Below are 20,014 nucleotides of genomic sequence, written 5' to 3'. Positions count from 1 at the left end.
CTAACCGAAGCGATGATATTCCACGAAGTTTTTGTAAGTAGTCGAAAGTCTTTGTTAATGCCATGAATCTCTTGAAAACCTTTGAACACCGAAATGAACTCAGAATTATGCTGACACACAGAACTGAGTGAGTGTTTGTCTGAATTTGTACTTAATATTAAAGAGCCTTTTGTTGTGTTAATGATTTTCTTTTATTTGATTCCCTTTCAAATATTATGTTATTTCACAGTTATTTTTAGTCTCTACAATTGAAGCGAGCACTTTTAACATTATCTTTGTTTCCATTTAAAATAGCAGTTTTTAATTATAAAAACAGATAATATCGGATCAGTATGGAGAAAGTCGTATTCTCATTGATTTTGATCTTTGTATTATTTTATAAAAAATGCGAATATAAAAAAAAACTATCAATTAAAATCATAATGTAAGTACCTAAACAAAATAGAATGCTTTATAGCGTAGAATTAAAAATAAATATCAAAGTATTTAATTAAACTCATCAATTAGATTTTCTTTATAGCATAAAAATTTAATTAAATCTTTTCTTGTATAATCTTTACATAGTTATAGATATATATCCGGTTTAATTCCAACTGATCCAATCATCGAATTTCTGAAGAGGTGGACAGATTTAGAGAAGTTCTGCGTATGGTTTTGATTGACAATTAAAGCAATTAGGAAGCGCAGCTGTAGACAAATACGATCCATACATTTATACAAATAAATAAAATTGGAGTGTCTGTTTGTAATATTAAAAGAACCGCTTTTTACTAAATGCATATATATGTAAGCATGGTACATACATATACCAAAATAACATTTGTTTTATATTTTTTCCTGTATGTCTCTTTGTTCCGGCTAATCACTGAAACGGCTGGACTGATTTTGACGGGACTTTGGCAGATAGATAATTTAGTAAAGAGTAACATAGGCTACTTTTATTTTAGAAATTTATTTATTTTATAGCTTTGCGAACTGAACAATGACTTTTTTTAAAAAATTTCAAGCGGACGAAGTTGCGGGCATAGCTAGCTCAAAATATTTTTAAATACATCAAAGCATAAATCTAAATTATTAAAACATTATCCGATTAGGCATCTCAACTTTGCAAGAGCTAATAACACTCGACTTCATGGTTATATAATAAATAGTAAACTACCATTTAAATTGAAAAATGTGGGGAAAGAGGCCTGTGCCCAGCAATGGTGAGTTACAGACTGAATAGTTACAAAATGAGTCTAAAACAATACTTACATACAACAGACAAGTTTTTTGGTATGTGTGCACTAGCTTGAAGTTTTTAGGGGTGATTTAATAGTTGTGCCGAAAGTATGGTTATAATAAAGTACAAATACTTTTCATTCTACGATACTAATCGCACCTGAAACATTGCTGAAATATCAGGCGTTTCAAAATAATGATCGCTGTAAGCCCAGTAGAATCAAAAATGGTCATATGAACCGTGAAAGTTTAAAATCTTATAAAATATAAATATAAATGACAAAAAAAAACTTAATTCTAAAATCGAAAAATTAACTCTACCTAGGATATAGGTAGCTATGTAGTTTTTGTAGTGTGATTGTAAAATAAACGACTAATGACTCAACATAAAAAATTACCCAAACTTTCTAGTCTGATAGTCAGATAGAAGTTCAGATAATTACAATTTACCATACAAAGTATACACAAAAAAAATTAACGTGACCATTAGCATAAAATTTTAGTACAAGTTGATATTTATGAACGGATTTTAACGATACATAAATAGGACTCAGGCGGGACATTGGAGAGCAGCGGAGCGTAGAAAAGAGCAAGTCTCGAGCGTACTTACGCCGCGGGTACGCGTACAACCGAGCGCACTAAATATGTCTTAAATCAGCTTAATGGTATCCATGTGTGTATTCTCAATCTACGCTCCGATGGTTATTTATACGGAGATACTATTTTCAAATATATTGTAGTCATACTTCGTTGAATACCTTTTGTTTTACAATGTCTTGTGTTAGTAGTGTAGTGTGAATAGTCTGGAAGAGATCACTATCTAGTGATAAGAACGCCCGTTGCATGAGATGTAATTATTTTTTCCCCTTTAAGCTTTATTCTTATGTGATTGTTATATGTTACTGTGTGCAATAAAGTCATTTATTATTATGTAGCCTACTTAAATATAAATAGTAATTAGTAATAAATTAAATTATTATAATAACTGCTTATATATTTGTGTTTTTTATTATTATTATATTTGTGTATGTTATTGAAACGTTAGTTCAATAAAGACAGAAGATAGTGTTGAAATTGTGCTTTAATATTAACATCCCACTGCAAACACTATAACTATTATTAGTTAGGGGTACATGAAGAGTTCGAAAATACGAACATTTAAGCCTTCGATTTTTTTAATTATTTTTTTCAAATAATGCTTATTCTCACCAGAGCAATGCTGATGTTGTTTAATTTTTTTTTTCATTTAAAATCAGGATAGAATTGTAAATTACAACAAACATATCTTTCCGGTCTGACCTTGTTGGTCTCCCCACCATGTCTCGAAGAAAACATTAAGCTAAACATTGTTTTTAATATCATATCAAAAACCGACCGTTCCAGCGGGGATCGAACCTGCATCTCCGATTGACCGTGTCGGCGCTCTAGCCAACTAAGCTATGGAACGATATACTCGCTAGATCGAAATTTTTGATATGATGATTTTATATTCGGTCTAAGCGACCGTGGCACCGTCTATAGTGATATATATGGTATGATCAAAGGGTATGATATTAAAAAATGTTTAGGATTTCCTAATGTGTGGGTAACACAAATATAAAATCGTACAAATTCAACATTAAGCTGTCAGTCTCGGTTGTTATCATAAATTTGTAATAGTGATTGTTACTCAGGCTACACATATATTCACCACAGCGCAGTAGAGCAGCGTGGTGGATTGAGCTGAGACCGTTCTCTTTCACGGAGAAAAATGCTTATGCCGCCGATGTATGGTAATCAATCATTAAAAATAATTCATTCAAAATGATAACTAAAAGTTTATAAATCTTAGGTAGTTATCAATAAAACGTAAAGTTACCCTCATATAATTTATATAAAGCGGTTTATAGCTTGTTACCAATAACAAGATTATACTTGTACGACGGAAGGAGTTGTCATAAAAGTTTACGCGAAAATTGAATGAGGCTTTTATATGTAATACGAACCACAAAAAGAATATGACGTTGTTTATATTATAATGTTGGCTATACTTCCTGTGTTACGAAGTTTTAGAGATTTCATTATATATTGACTTATTTAAGCACAATTTTTTTTTATCAAGGGCTTGTTTCACCGGTAACCGTTAACCGTGATAGACGATGGTATCCAATGAATAAAATTATATAAAATATTTTTTATGTTTGTAATTGTAAACTTAACAGTTTAAGTTTCTCAACTAAGGCAAAACAGGTCGTAATTACCTTATTCTACTTCCTAATGTTAAAGTCTATTCGTAACTTAAATGCGGGATAAACGTAATCCAGAACCGGTGAAACAGACACAGGCTGGTTTAAAAAGTCTAAAGACATAAAGTGTTAAATTTACAAATAGCTAATTAGTATTTTTGCATAGAAAATGATATAATCTTTACAAATGCAGTGGTTTTAATTACGACACGTAACTTTTTGATCTAAAAAGCATATTCGTTCCTCTGTATGTGTAGAAGATAAAAAGATTCTTAAAATTTTCTTACAACTTATTAAACAAAACTAGCTGTGCCCACGACTTCTTCCGCGTGGAACTTAACAAAAAAGTTATTGTTCAGTTCGCAGAGTTATAAAATACTCGTAAATTAATTTCTAAAATAAAAGTACCCTAAGTTTTTCCTTATTACATCAGCTATCTGCTAGTGGAAGTCCCGTCAAAATCTATCTAGCCGTTTCAAAGATTAGCCGAAACAAACAGACAGGCATACAGACAGTCAGACAGACAGACTGACAAAAATGTATGTACCGTGTATGATTCCATATGCATTTAGTAAAAAGCGGTTATTATAATATTACAAACAGACACTCCAATTTTATTTATTTGTATAGATTATAAGACATATCTTTATTCGTGTCATTGGCGTGTTTTGTTTTTAATTACACAAATCGAGGTTATGTTCAAAATAATTAAAGTATGAATATAACATAGTATAATTTCCAGAAGCAATACAATTAAAATCATTAAAGTGCTAACTATTAGTAAGTACTACTAAAGCTATTTTCTTTATTGTTTCGAATACAAAATAAAGTTTTATCGTATTTGAAAACAAAAAACAAACACTGTATTAATTTTTTTTTTTACATAAAATATGCACATTTTATACATAACCTTAACAATATGAAGCATTTCAGTTCCTTCGTCAGTTTGCCCTTTCGAGGTTGCTTATAATGAAACCGAGTAGCGTTGCAAAGGGTAAGCTAAAGCGATTGGTCTATATTAATATAGGAATTGTTTGTTATATACGTTCATCTTAGAATCTACTGTTCTAGTAAAAACGTTTTTACCTTCCCATAATTGATTGAAGAATTGATAATTGATTGATATTAGAACTTGACAATTTTAGAAATTTTAATTTAGCCATTATTTTTTATAAGAATTACTGCCAAAGAAGATTGTACAAATAATTCATAAAATAGACTAAATGAAATTTAAAACAATAAAAACTTATCGTGAATTCAAACAAAATTAGCCTTTTTTCAAACATTAATTTGAACCAGATCATTCTTGCTAACATTATACATATATCTATATACTAAAGAAATAAAGACTGCCTGATGTGATAAATCATATAATATGAAGATAATAATATAATCATTGCCATATTGCTGTTGGATTAAGACCTATAGCTTAAGTAGCAAATAACTTAATACAAATGTCAATAGCATGTGTCGTCCCCTGCCAAAAGATTTTCATTTTAATATGAAACTTTGAATAGTTACGAGTCCTATAAAGAACTCACTATAGACGGCGCTGTGGTCGCTTAGAACTGAGTATAAAATCATCATATTAAAAATTTCCATCTAGCGGTTAGATCGTTCCATAGTTTAATTGGCTAAAGCACCAACACGGTCAGTCGGAGATGCAGGTTCGATCCCCGCTGGAACGATCAATTTTTGATATGATATTAAAAATTGTCTTATTTGAAATATCTAGGCACAGTACCGGTTTACGTTGCATAACATAAGAGTTAAAAAAAAAAAAAAAAACATCTATCTGTTTTTTAATGACGTGAATTTTTGGTTACATGTGTATGTCCACTGGACCACACTGCCTGTATATGAACAACATCTATAAAATATATGCATAAAGAATTTGGGCCCGTTTCACCATTTGTGTATAAAGGTTATCCTGCAAATAAGTTACGATTAAACTTTAACAGCGGGAGGTGTGACCTGTTTCTTCTCAATTAATATACAGTTTTAGATACATATTTGCGAATAGAAATATCTCATAAAAGTGGAATTCAATGATGATAAAGAACAATATATCAAAAACTTCTATCTGTTGGATATCGTCATCTGTCAAATAGCGTTATAAGCAAATGGTGAAATAGGCCCTTATACTTGTCGTTTATCACTCTGCCCACACGGCGGGATGTCGACATGTTCTAACAATGCGCGCCCCGCTTTAGGAAATATTTTATCTTTCTGCATAAAAGAAGCCTACAATAGAGTGATGTGTTTACGAAATAAATGTTAACCGGTACTCTGTATTCATCGTTTTTATATTAGACGAGATCAAATACCCTTTTTTAAACATATTTGCTCTTCCGTATAGAGAAAAGCCAAAAAAAGAAAAGGAATAACTCCTGTGTAACACAACTATATTAATGTAGGTATATCTAAAGTTCAAATATTTTAATTATTTGTGATTTTTTGTGCTTTTAAACATTGTATTCCATAATGTTATGTACACTTGTAAGTGACAATGCATATGAGATTGTTGTAAGTGTGCTTTTGAAAATAAATAAATAAATAAAATAAATAAACACAACTATCATCGGAGGTATATTGTGTACATAAGGTATGTACAAAATAACTTAAACTATTGTAGCTATATTGCTATTTCATTGTGCACTAACCGTGACATGATAAATAATTTTTTATATAAATTGGCATGCCTATAACCCAAATCTCTGAATTCGTATATGACCTTCGTGACGAAAGATAAAAATGTGCCCACGGGGAAAGTCAAAACATCATCGAAGAGCTGGAAGGCGAGCTTGACTATATACGTTATATCCTTATTTCCCCTTTGATTTGATTGTCTTCAATAAACGATAAAAATGAACAGCAATTTAATTTCAGAATATTTCAAGATAAGTGAAACAAAAAAACAAAGGAGAGGCGTGAAAATACTTGACGCTATCGATACCAAAGCTCCATTAAAGTAGCCCGTGCTCGATCCTCGTCATAAAGAGGCTGAAACAGTCGCATCGATCGTGTAATTTGGTCTTAGACATCGTAAAATTAGAATTGCACTTATAAATAAATGATTCGAGGGTATTCGTCACGTAGCACTGATATATGTCCTGGCGGGATATAAATTGTTTGTGATCGAACCGTTTTGCGCGGTATTTCAATATATTTTTATGTCCAAGGATAGGCACTACAGATGGGCTATCAGAGATATTGGCTATTCCGACAGGATTTGTCATTTTACGGTTCGCTTTATCACTTCAAAACGAATTGCATGATTACTTATCCACTTTTTATGGAGAACATAATTGTGTTTGCTCGCAAACGAAAAAAAAAAACCGACTTCAATTACATCGACAAGTAATACAACGGAGATCGACGAAAAAATAGTCAAGTAACTGCGCGTTATCAAAGATTACTCAAAAAGTAGTTATCAGATCTCAATAAACTTTATATGTGACCACATGATAAACACCAGCTTTCGATTAAATTAAAAATTATCAAAATCGGTACACCCAGTAAAAAGTTATTACTGATTTTCGAGAGTTTTCCTCGATTTCTCTGGGATCCCATCGTCATATCCTGGTTTCCTTATCACGGTACTAAACTAAGAATATCCCCTTTCTAACAAAAAAAGAATTATCAAAATCGGTACATCTAGTAGAAAGTTATGCGGTATAATACAACGTAGGTCGACGAAAAAAGCGTCAAGTAAAAACGCATTATTAGATATAGCTCGAAAAGTAGTTGTTAGATCTCAAATAAATTTAAATGGGACCAATTGGCACACATCACCTTTCGATTAAAACAAAATTTATCGAAATCGGTCTACCTGGACAAAAGTTCTGATGTAACATACATTAAAAAAAAAAAAAATACAGTCGAATTAAGAACCTCCTCCTTTTTTGGAAGTCGGCTAAAAATTAAATTGGGCGAAGATTTGATTTTTTAGGCATACAAAATTCAAAAATGTTTTCGAATTGAAAATTATTTGTAACAATTTATTCGATTTATCAGTTAATCAATGTCAGTTTTTCGACGTATTGTGTGTAAAAATCGTCCGCCAATATTTATAAAGCAACCCAAGAGAACAACCGGTGGCCGTCCCCGGGTACGCTTTGATATTGACATAAAAGAAGAAATTGACACAAACCATTCAATTTATCTCATTCTATAGGACCCATTTTCAACAACTGGCGACGCATTATTTAAAACGCGACAATTTATATTTTATATACAACACTTATAAGGCATTCCAATTCATCGATAAATAAAAAAATCTTCTAGAGAAATTTACTGGAACATAAATTTATTATATCAGCAGTTCCAAAAAGCTTTTTTATCGGAGATAGTAGATGTGTGTACAGTTACATTATTTTAGATTTATACTTGTTCCTTCTCACAACGGGCATTACGTGTAGCCCTTGATTCAGTGGACGTGTCTTCTGCCCACTTTTGGCTCGTATAGTCATCTTAACGCGTATGTATTCATCCTATATATGTAATGTTAACTCTTGACTTATATGTAAGATTTCCATTAGAATCAAGACAGTACAATGAACGTTATTACGTCCACTCAAGCGTTAGTGAGTGAAGCTTATTTACAGTTGAATTCCCGTTTCCTGTTGCTTGTCTGTTCAATTTAAATTATCATTAATTTAATATTTATTAATACATAAATACAACTAGGGTTTAATTTAACCTTGTTAAAATAAAAAAAAATTATAAGATGATACAAATAACTGATACTTAAAAAATTCTGTACTAGTGCTGTAAAACTTAAAAGATTTTTTTTTAATTTATCATAATTATGCACTAATCTTAGAACCACAATTTTGTAAGGAAAGATTTTATGTACGTATTGTTTAACTTCTAAAGTATTGATATTTCGAAGACATGATGGGTAAGTTATCTGACTTAATATTAAACATAAACATAAACTTGAAAGAAAAGGTGATATTTCTATTTTTATGTATAATATATCTTCTCTCACATACAAAAGGTTACCAAATGTGTTATACTTTTAGTAGCAAATTTCTGAGCTAATGTTTTATTTGTCATAAAACAACTCAACAACCAGCAGTGGGATTACATGCCGAATCAATCAAAACGTCGTATAAAAATAGTTGCGATCACTGGCTTTATGGCTGACCTGATGTTGATTATTCAGAGAAATCTTTTAATAGGCCCGGGAATACTCATTATTTATGTCAGATGAGGTTTAAATTTCCAAAAAAAAAAAAGAAATATAAAACATTTATCTTATTAATTATAAAAAATGTAACTCTGCCTGTAATTCAATTTATGCACTGAATTTCTGGCAACAATAGCCTACCCTTAATTGATATTAAGCAATATAAATTTCATATCCTACGCATATATTTTGCTTGAATACCAGACAAGCAATTGTACCCAAATATTTTATATCTATATCAATCTTATAAAGCTCAAGATTTGGTTTCTTTGAACGTGCTAATCACAGAAAATACTGGGACGAATTAAAAAAAATATATTAAAAAAAATATTAAACAGTTAATACTCAATTTACCAAGGAAGCTTGTAAGCTTAATAATAGTTTTATGTAAATTTTTTCTCAAATTAACTCCGATGAAACCGCGGGGCGAAGGTAATATTTATTTAAAAAATAAAAATAAAATTAGTTTATTATGTACGCTTACGCTTTAGCCTGTAATATCCCACTACTGGGCATAGGCATCCCATCTAGGGGAAGGATCAGAGCTTAATCCACCACGCTGCTCCAATGCGGATTGGCAGATATATTCCCTATTATGAGTAACTATCGCTATCAGGTGTACTTGATAACAACCGGGACCGACGGCTTATCGTGCTCTCCGAGGCACAGTGGGTAGACTCGCAAGGACTACACAAACAGCCAGACCACGTCAAACATCTGTATGGTCAATACAAATGCGTCAAATCATTTGTCATGTGCGGAGTTCGAACCCGCAACCGCCAGCGCAACAGCCACAAACAAGTTTTGTGACCGTTACGCCAACGCGGCGTCACGGTTATGTGTTATGTTTATGACATAATCTGAAAACGATTATTTACAGATAATTATAGTTTAAATAACGCAACGTGGAATCGTGGCAAGAACGCTGACAACACATCGAAGTATTGTAGTAAAATAGTGATCCAGCCCTCTTGTTGCCAATGGATGATACTACGAGACGTTAAGTTAAACATTTTAGATTTTTATAGTGTAATAGGATAAATGTTTTGACGGATTACATATAGAATTTAGAACCCATGAGCAAGATATAAGTCGTGTAAATGGGGTAAGGCTATATAAAAGATCATAATAATATTTTTTGGTTCACATTAGCCTAATTTATAAAACTATTTTAATGAACAGATTCATTTTGAATCAAATTTATTTTTTTTTCAAAATTAAAAAGTTTAGACCAAAGACTGTCAATTTGAGCCAGTGAAATTTTAAATTGTACAGAGATCTAACTATGGAATCTAAATTAATGTCCGTAAAAAAATATTAAAAAAGCAATAATGTTCTTCTAAAATTTAATATATAACAAGAAATACTCAACAATAGTAAGACTTCCTTTCCAAACTCAATTGAAGTAATGTTCGTGAAATAATTTTAAGCTACGAATTTATTCAACGTGCACTTTGAACAACTAAGTATAAAGAAACAAAGAAAGAATCCAGCCAGAAATGAAACTTTTGGCATTACAAGAAATTATTTGCATTCTTTGCATCGAAATAATTTCCGAAATAACATTTATATTTCATATTAAACACTAAATAAGATAGAAGAATTAGCAACTTAAGTGGCAGTGAACTGGTTACCTGCATTGCAGAACCATTGGACCTCCATTGGAACAGACGTGTCCTGGAGTTGAGACCGCGTGTCGGCAAACGCAGTGTCGGACGTCCTCGGGCCCGCTGTAAGATTGCCGGTGTAGGCTGGATGAAGATTGCGAAAAACCGCAATATCTGGCGTGAACTTGAGGAGGCCTACGTCCAATAGTGGACTGCAATAGACTGAACTAACTGACTGAATTTCCTAGGTAGGACACAGCAGGAAGAATTTTGCTCAAAATCTCGAGCAGCGCGACTGGGGAAGTACCTCGAACTTACTGAAGATCACAGCTAACTAGTACTGCTTTCAAGCAGTGTTGTGTTCCCATGGAGAGTAAGATGACCAGAACTCCAGGGGGGAGGGGGGTTGCAGGTAGGGTCGGCAACGCGTTTGCGATGCTTCTAGTGTTGCAGGCGTCTATAGGCTACGGTAATCGCTTACCATCAGATGAGCCGTATGCTTGTTTGCCGAGCTAGTTGTATAAAAAAAGGACCGAAGATTTGTTTCTTTAAACTTAAAAAATATGTAAATTATTTCTTTTTATATCTTTTAAAAATGTCTAAGGTTGTAATTTAAACAATTAAAAACTTTGCAATTAATTTTATTGAGACAGCAGTAGTTTTCTTCTAAATTAGAATATAAATCTGATATTTGGCTGTTATAATATATTACTAATATCTTAATAATAATAATGAATTTATATATATCCCTTTACAATAGGGCAGAAGTTTACTTATTTTTTTCGTTTTCTAAGAGAAAACCAGTTTATTTTAGAAAACTAGATTATTTTGAATAGGCTATAAAGGTTAACATTAATGGAGTCAAATCTCTGGTATTGTAATCTTATATAAAAAATTTTCGTGTCACAATGTTAGTTAAAATACTCCTCCGAAACGGCTGGTCCGATTTTTATGAAATTTTGTGTGCAAATCGGGTAGGTATGAGAATCGGCCAACATCTATTTTTCATACCCCTAAGTTGTAGGGGGGGGGGGGGTTAATAATATATATGGCAAAACAACGTTTGCGGGATCAGCTAATATAATATAAACAAGTATTCCAAGAACTATTTTCGATGCTCAAACTGCGAAGTTTAAATGGGAATAGTTGAAACAATTATGGCTAATGATGTGTTACCAATTAAGACGCATACATTTTCGGTTCAACGGTTTTATAAACTCAAATCACTTCGTATACAAACGTATATCTTTAACGACTGTCGAAATGCTTATTCCAAGCATGATGATTTTTTTTTCACACATTATTTAACTAAATTTCTGTGTAAAGTATTGTATGTACACACATCCAGCGATCCATGTCACTTGGTATTTTATATTCGTATTTATTTTCTTATCTTATTCGTATTAAGTCAAAAGAGAAAGCTCTTGTGGAATAATTAAAGAATGTGTATTGTTCGGTGACTTAATAAATATATATTTTGTGAACTTGACAAGAGTTTTTTATTGAATCTTGGAGACTCTAAATAAATAATTAATCAGCTTACTGACGAGATTTGGAGTTTTATCAAACGCACCATAATATTGTAAAAAATATCATTAGGCTTGTAGTAAAACTTTTATTAATAAAAAAAGTGTGTGTGTACTTATGTACACACGTAAGAAGTTATACTTCATTGTCTAGCTAACTTCACTTTGCTAACTTCTTCTTCGTTGACTAGCTTACTTCAGGATGTCGGTTGTTTTTGTAGCGGCGTGTGCATTGTAAAAATTCACTCTCATAATTTTTCCTTGACACGCCAAAAAATATCTAACTTCAATAATAGGTTGCAATTATGATTATAAAAATAACCATAATTATAATATCTGTAACAGACTACAGAAGTGAAGCTATCGTTGTCTTTAATTAAAAAAAAAAGAAGAAAAAACAGAATACTTACATTGAACAGTAGTATAAAATAAAAACATTGTAACTTAATGGAATCTCCTTATAATAATCACTGTCGTTATATAAAATTGTTATAAATATTATGCTACGTTTAGACACACGAGCGAACAAGTCACCGAATTTATTTTAGCTCGAATAACCTTAGCCCCGTTTATACATTCGCCTTTACTAAGCAAATATTCATTTAACTCGGGTTAAAAAAACGGTCTTGAGAGTATAAAAAAATGTAGAATACAGCGAACACATACGAATAAATTTACTAACATGTTCTCTTTCGTATTTATTCGTCTGTGTTCGGTGAATACCAAAACGTGCCATTAAAAGAATAAGTTCAGGATAATATAAACGATAGTGATTTATTATATCCTTTGTCAGAAACCCGTTTCACCGTAAACACACACCGAACCGTACAGGATCAATCGTTCTCGTCATAACTTCTGACAGCCGAAGATTATTTACGTTGGCGGTTATTTCGTGAAAATGTTTTTGCTAAAAAGCCTCCATGCGTGTCTGCGGTCTATGGTTAATTGCGAAAATTTTCATTAGTATCTTTGTAATTTATAATGTAATACGCATGAAAGCATACCGCTTCAATAAAAGCTAGTAACATTTTCTTTGAATTTTGAACATTGGTTCAGCTCGGCAGACAATGAAATTTAATTTTGGGTATGTTAATATATAGCTCATATATTGGTTAAGGTTGTAACTACGTTATTATGTTACAATTGCAATGTAAAGGAATGAGCAAATTCCACGTGACCTGTTTACAAGCGTAGTACAAGTTTTAGTGCAGTGTAAGTTTCACCGTTACTAATAGTTCTATCATTTTATAAGCGATTTTTTTAATTTTGTTTATCAATTAAAATTAGTAACGACCAAAATCCGAATGTAGTTACATCAACAACTAATACATTGTAGGTAGACAAAAAAATAATAGTAAAAATTATTCAAAAAGTTGTCATCAAATCTCAATCAAATTCAAATGAGACTACAATAAAATTATCAGCTTTCGATTAAAACAAGAATGATTAAAATCAGTAAATGCAGCAAAAAATTTTGAGGTAATATATATAGAAAAAAAAGCAATCGAATTGAGAACCTCCTTCTTTTTCGGAGGTCAGTTGAAAACATCTAATATTTATTGTAACTAATGTGGTAGAATAGACATTCTACCTCACCTCAATTTCGTATAATAAGAGGAGAATCTTCTCTAAGGCAATGACGTATTAACATGCTCATTTAGTCCAGTTTCTTTTGTACCTATATAATATATGGATAAGAGATAAAGATTACATAACAAAAAAAATTGAATATTAAACCTATTTTGGAACACGAAAATTTTCTCGGTTATCGTTGAAATAAACGGAAGTGAAATTAAACAGATTTTAGAAGTAGTAAAAATAACGTATAAAAAGGTTAATGCAGCCATCGCGCGTCATGATTTTATGCTCTTTCAAACTTTTTCAATAAAAACTGTTTCTATAAAAACGACTTTTACTTAAAGCAACGAAAGTGTTAATTTAGTTCTGAAACAAGTCAAGTTACTGAAATGTTAGATTTTATGAGATTGAACATTTGATTTATGTTTCTCGTATTCCGTTATTCTTAATTCGTGTATTCTCTAATAATAAAAAAATCTTTTGCTTCTTAAGTTAAGTCAATTAAAAACAATCTGTTTTCAATACAAATTTTCACATCTCTTAAGCGTTACTTGCCTGAAAAGAAAACTGAACAAGCGACTGCTAAGAATGGAATGAGAGAGCTAGTTTTCGGCTCTCTGACAAATCGTCCAAAACTCAACTTCAGTGACTATTTCACAACTATTCTCAGTAAGAATGAAGAAGCAACAAAGACAACTATTCTAAGTAAGACCTGTATTCAATCACCTACAACTTTACTTACTAACAAGCGTTCTAGTCGATAGCAAACTTCTTAGCTGCCCTAGTATTATAACAAAATCTAAAGAAGTATTCCTAGACATTTATATACATTTCATTAATGTATATAATTGTGTTCTATTGATATGTACATATATTTAATAGTGCAGTGGTCACCGCATTTGGCTTCGATTAGCGAGCGATTCTCGCGTATCTAAATATTTGTACAGGTGTTACACTAGCCTAACCCCACGGTATCAGTGTGCCTCCGACTTAACTTCATACGAAGAAAATTAAACAATATATTTGAATATAAGAAACCCAGGTGTGCCCACAGCCTTATTTTCTCTGTACGGCACACGTGCAAGATTTCAACATCATTTCGGACGAAGATGGCAAGCAACGGAAAGCGACCACCGCAGAGACCACCGCAGCGACGGCCCCACCGTGGAAACCTTTCTTCAACTTCGTTTTATTAAATCATTCTTTTACTTAACATCAGTAGGGAATCACCTCTCTTTAGTTATAAGTTTAATTGTAATTTAAATTAATAAATTATTATAAGTAAATTGCTTTTTTTTGGCATCTGCGGCTGCAACAATCGTAACTCAGGCCGCTCTGTGTGTTTGTCGCAATCTGAATGTTTATTTATTGATGTAGTCCTTTATTAAGGTATTTTGTTTAATTTTATGTATAACTAGCAACCCGCCCCGGCTTCGCACGGTTGCAAAAACTACTAGTATTCCTCTACTATATTATGCATGTATTATACATAAAAACCTTTCTCTTTAATCACTCTATCTATTTAAAAAAACCGTATCAAAATCCGTTGCGTAGTTTTAAAGATTTAAGCATACATAGGGACAGAGAAAGCGACTTTGTTTTGAAGTGACAACGAATATTTCTTTATTATTTTACACTACAGTTTTAAAATATCTCGATTCGTTTAATTATTAGTTAAATATGATAGGTATGTCGAAGTCGTCATAGGAAACTCATAGGTGTTTTTCGTAGATAAAATTATACTGGATTCATTTAGTTCAATCTTACAAAACTAAAATATTTTTATCTCTACTTAGTTTGCTTTATACGGAAAATTATCGCAACTTAAATAATAAGAATAATAATGTATTACGTAGTTATAAATTATAAATATCCATTTAACTTCTATTAAATGACCGACGCATTTAGTCACATTAAGTTTTCACTTTTAAGCTTTTACCGTTCCTCTATATGCAAGAAACACTTTGCCCAGCAGAGGGTCATTTTAGACTGTTCCAGTACATTACGCTTAAATAAAGTAAAAAGAATGATTTAAAAGTTGTAAAGCGCTCAGGTTTAGTGCTATGAAAAATTTCGCGCACTGCGCACCTCCGTAGTTTATAGTTACGACGATTTTATTGTTGCAAAACTGTTGTACGTTTTACAATCGTTTTTAATGAAATTTCATTTAACGTGTGTTTTTTAAATATTACTTGGGAAGGTAATTCTATCTGATATAGAGTAAATTTGCGATAGATCTATCGCGAAATTCAGATACAATTTTTTTTTGATATGAAACGAAACTTTTATCCAGACTTTCATATAACCAGTCAGCTATATGTTATCTGTTAGTCCCCTTATTTATAATATGTACAGTAATATTAACACACATCAGTCGAGTACCTTCAATCTATACATTTATAATATAGGGTTATATGACCCTAATGACTCTCAATCAATGACAGCTGTCATAATAATTCTACCTGTCACAAGATAATTCGTAACCGACATATCACAGATCGTGGGATGAATTAATTTACTTATTGACGCGTACTGGAGTCAGAGCCAACGCGCACTGAGGCAAATTTACGACGCAGATTTATATTTGTATCAGAAAAAAAATAGCTTCAACTATACTGTTATAACTTTTGAAATGTAATATTACTAAAGATTTTATTATTGTTTAAAACTAGCTAGCTCAATAGACGCTCTGCCTTTTGAACTTTCAAATGCGTAAAGTTTAAATAGTCATACACTCTTTATAATTATATATTTTTTTCTAATTTTTCATATCGTAAAGTATACTATGTAGTAAAAACCTTCAACAGAATAAACTTTAAAAAGGTCGAATCGGTCCAGTTATCGTCCTCCCGTGTCCATAGTTGCTGTAAATTATCCGAAAAGTCGGGCATCTAAAAATCTTAATAAACCGCGATGAAATCCGAAAAAGTTGTTTGATTATAATGAGTGAAATTCGTGTAAACATTAAAAAACAAAATGCGGTCCAACTATTCTCGAGTTTTGCGCTTAGCAACATATTTAATAATTCGTTTTTCTTCAAGCGTTTCGTCCGTCTGATCGTAACCGGTATCTGTAGTCTATGGGCAGCAACAATACCAGTAATATCTCAAGCGCCTTCCCAATCCTATCATTTTTTCAGGAGTTTTTGAGCAAAGTATTTCTCATCACCGGAACACGATACCATTTTAAAGCAGTATTATTGAGCTTAGATCTTCTCGAACTTTTGAGGAACTTCCCCAGTCGGGCTGCTCCAGATTATAAATAAAATATCCTCCTCAGTGCCTTATCGTAAAGTTATCGTAAATCGCGAAAAATATAATATCAATTTATATTTATGGAGCCATAGTCTTTAAAGAAGAAGAAGATATCAATTTCTAGCAAACGTGAACTATATCGAGGTGAATTTAAAATTTCTTGTATGCATTTTTCAAAGTCCAAAGGGTATAGAATTTTATTTATATCTCTAAACTCAATAATTAAATAATAAATAAACGCTTCACACTCAGCGGCTCGCAGTTGGATATTCTGCTGTGTCTGGGATCCAGAAACACACAATATATGACCAATATAAATGTTTGTCACGTGCGGGGATCGAATCCGCCGCGACCGTTAGCGCAACATTCAATGCTGTAACCGCTGCTCCAACACGTCTATAATGACCTTACGACAATGATTGCGAATGAAACTTGCCGAATTAATTTTTAAATAGCTTTATATAAGCTTAATATATTTAAGTAAATGACTAAACCCATCTCATTCTATTTGTATCTATCTATAATAAGCTCGCTGATCCAGCGAACTTCATACTGCAACGATTTTTTTGTATTTTTTTTTATTAAGCCGTTAGACTACATAACGCGTTACATCGACAAAACAAATAAAAAATGTGATTCAAACCTCACATAGTAAACCTTGTCAACCGATTATTGGTATACGTTTGAAATACACTAGAGCCCCTGGAATAAAAAAATCATGTAGAAAACGAAGAGCAAATCAAAATAAAACACGATCAAGTTTCAAAAACACGCGGGTTCGTGTTCTCTTTTTGCATCCCTTTGGCTTTTTCGATAGCTTTTAATTCGTATGACACCGTACACAGCCCGAACCTAACACATAACTTTCATAAAAAGTTTTTTCATGTAATGAAATTGTAAAAGATGTATGTCTGTAATAAACAAGAGTGTTATTAAGAAAAAAAAATTATTAAGATATTTTTAATTATAATAACAGCCAAAATATATTTTTTTTTTTTAGAATGTGTTTCCGCCTGTTTGTTTTTTTTTTTCACGCTAAAATTGCATGAAAAAGAAAACGATGTTAACTGGCATAATTCCAGAGCTCTGCCTTAAAATCTGGTGTAGATTTAATCTTAATACAACTTGGAGAAGTTAAATAGTTATTCAAAATACAATAAACAATTATAGTTAAGTCATAACGATTGGGGATAGTATCGGCAACGCACTTGCGATCCTTCTGGTGTCGCAGGCGTCTATTAAGCTAATGTAATCACTTACCATCAGGTGAGCCGTACGCTTGTTTGCCGACCTAGTTATATAAAAAAAAATAACTAAGCATCCTTAATATTAGATAGAATTAAAACAAATATGAAACTATATATTAAGAAGACGAAGAAAGCCACAATAAGACGCGATCAAATTATACAAGTGTACGTGACACCCATTAAGACTATGTCACCTAAGTAGCTAATTTGATATGTTTTAGACTACATCGCTGGTGCACTCGCGGTAAGCTTGAGACATGCTCTTTTGTACGCTCGGCTGGCTAAATGAGCTCTCTCTTCACTGCTCCAGTCTTGTTTGTATATCGTTTCAACTTCGGTCATGATATTAGTTTAGATTTTTATTTATATATCTAAATAGTAATTTTGTGGTTGAAAAATTTACCCTTATAAGAAATTGAAATTCTAATTTCGCTCAATGAGATTTTAACAGTACAAATGTAAGCTCAATCACAATGACATTTAAGAATCAGTAACACCACTGCTAGAGGGATGTAGGTAGTATTTTAAAATGTATATTCTCGTAGTACTTGTAGTGTTCCACTAACCGTCAAATATTTGTAATAGCATATTATAACTTCATTAAAAAAAATCTTTTGATAATTTAGTAAATATTTTTTATCCTTCAAACAAAATGCTCTTTGCAGCAATAAGTGCCAGACTTTTAAAATGGTATTATATTTTTTTTTTTCACTAAATAAATATATAAACAAATTTACACTCGTGTCTTTTTAGAATACTTTTTGAAGACAGTACATGCAACATTTAGGTGTTTTTATTTCATATTTGAAACCTATGATATGGAAATATGATTCTTCTTCATCTTCTTTAGAGACTATAGCTACATCACTTTCCGTCAATGATTTTGCCAATGACAAGAGCTAAAAGTGAATTATAAAAGTCCAGAGACATAATCCGGCTTTGACAGTACGTTAAGCCGCGGCTTATTTTTTTTTAATTTATTATTTAAACTCATTTTACATAAAAAATTACGATAATACTGTTACGTGTTAGGGTTCGAAGGATTTGGAGAGAAAGACCTGCTGACTCTTTTCAAGACTTTATTCACAAGCACTAGGTCCAACACAAAGCACTAGGTTCAAACACTAAGCACTAACAATGTCCTAAGTCGTAGCCAATGTCGTAGGTTTCACTGGTCTCTTGATCACTAGTTTTCACTTTGAAGTCGCCTCGAAGATCGCTCAAACTGAACTGCCCTCGCTCGCCTACCTGCGGCTATTCATATCGGCCGACACGAGGCCCAGACCATTCTGGAAAGTTCACGCATGTACCCGGTTTTCGAGACTATACTTCTATATAGTTCCACAGTAGTTCCTCTAACGCCATCTAGTATTGAGTAGAGAGTTTCATGCTATCGCTGTCTTTGTGTGGTTTCAATGGTTGCCGCTAGATGGCGCTAGTTTCGTTGTGTGTTCGTAACACTACTCCCCTCTTAGAGATGCTCGTCCCGAGCATCGTTGTTACTGCCATGGTAACGCGCCAGACGGTCTATGTGTACCACTTTGAATATCCCTCTTGGTTGCTTTTGAATCCTGTAAGTCACATCATTCAGTCGGGTAACCACTTTGTATGGACCCTCCCACTTGGTCTGCAACTTTGGAGATTTCCCTTTCCGGCGGGTCGGGTTATGCAGCCACACCAGCGACCTTTCCTTGAAGCCGCTCGTGTTCGATTTCCGGTCGTATCTGGTTTTCATGTTCTCACTTGACTGTAACCCATTTTCCCGAATCAAGGTGTGTATATAGCGCATTTTTTCCCTTAAATCGCTGACATAGTCTTGTACGGTATTTGGTCCCTCCGATGCCCCTCCAGTCAATAGGTCTACTGGTATTCGTAATTCTCTACCGTAATTGACATACGCCGGGGTAGCTTTTATGCTCTCATGCTCGGCGGTTCGGTACGACAGAAGGAAGAGTGGTATATACTTGTCACAATCCTTTTATTTGTCGTCTACCAATTTCGCCAAATGCGTCTCAAGGGTTTGGTTAAATCTCTCAACCATTCCATCAGACTGTGGATGGTACGCGGTGGTCCTCGTCTTATGCATACCCAAAATTCTGCACGCTTCTTGGAATACTTGCGATTCGAAGTTCCTGCCCTGATCAAAATGGATTTCTAGAGGC

Source organism: Melitaea cinxia, chromosome 16, assembly GCF_905220565.1.
Source record: "Melitaea cinxia chromosome 16, ilMelCinx1.1, whole genome shotgun sequence".
NCBI classification, from domain to species: domain Eukaryota; kingdom Metazoa; phylum Arthropoda; class Insecta; order Lepidoptera; family Nymphalidae; genus Melitaea; species Melitaea cinxia.
This window is presented reverse-complemented; position numbering follows the sequence as displayed.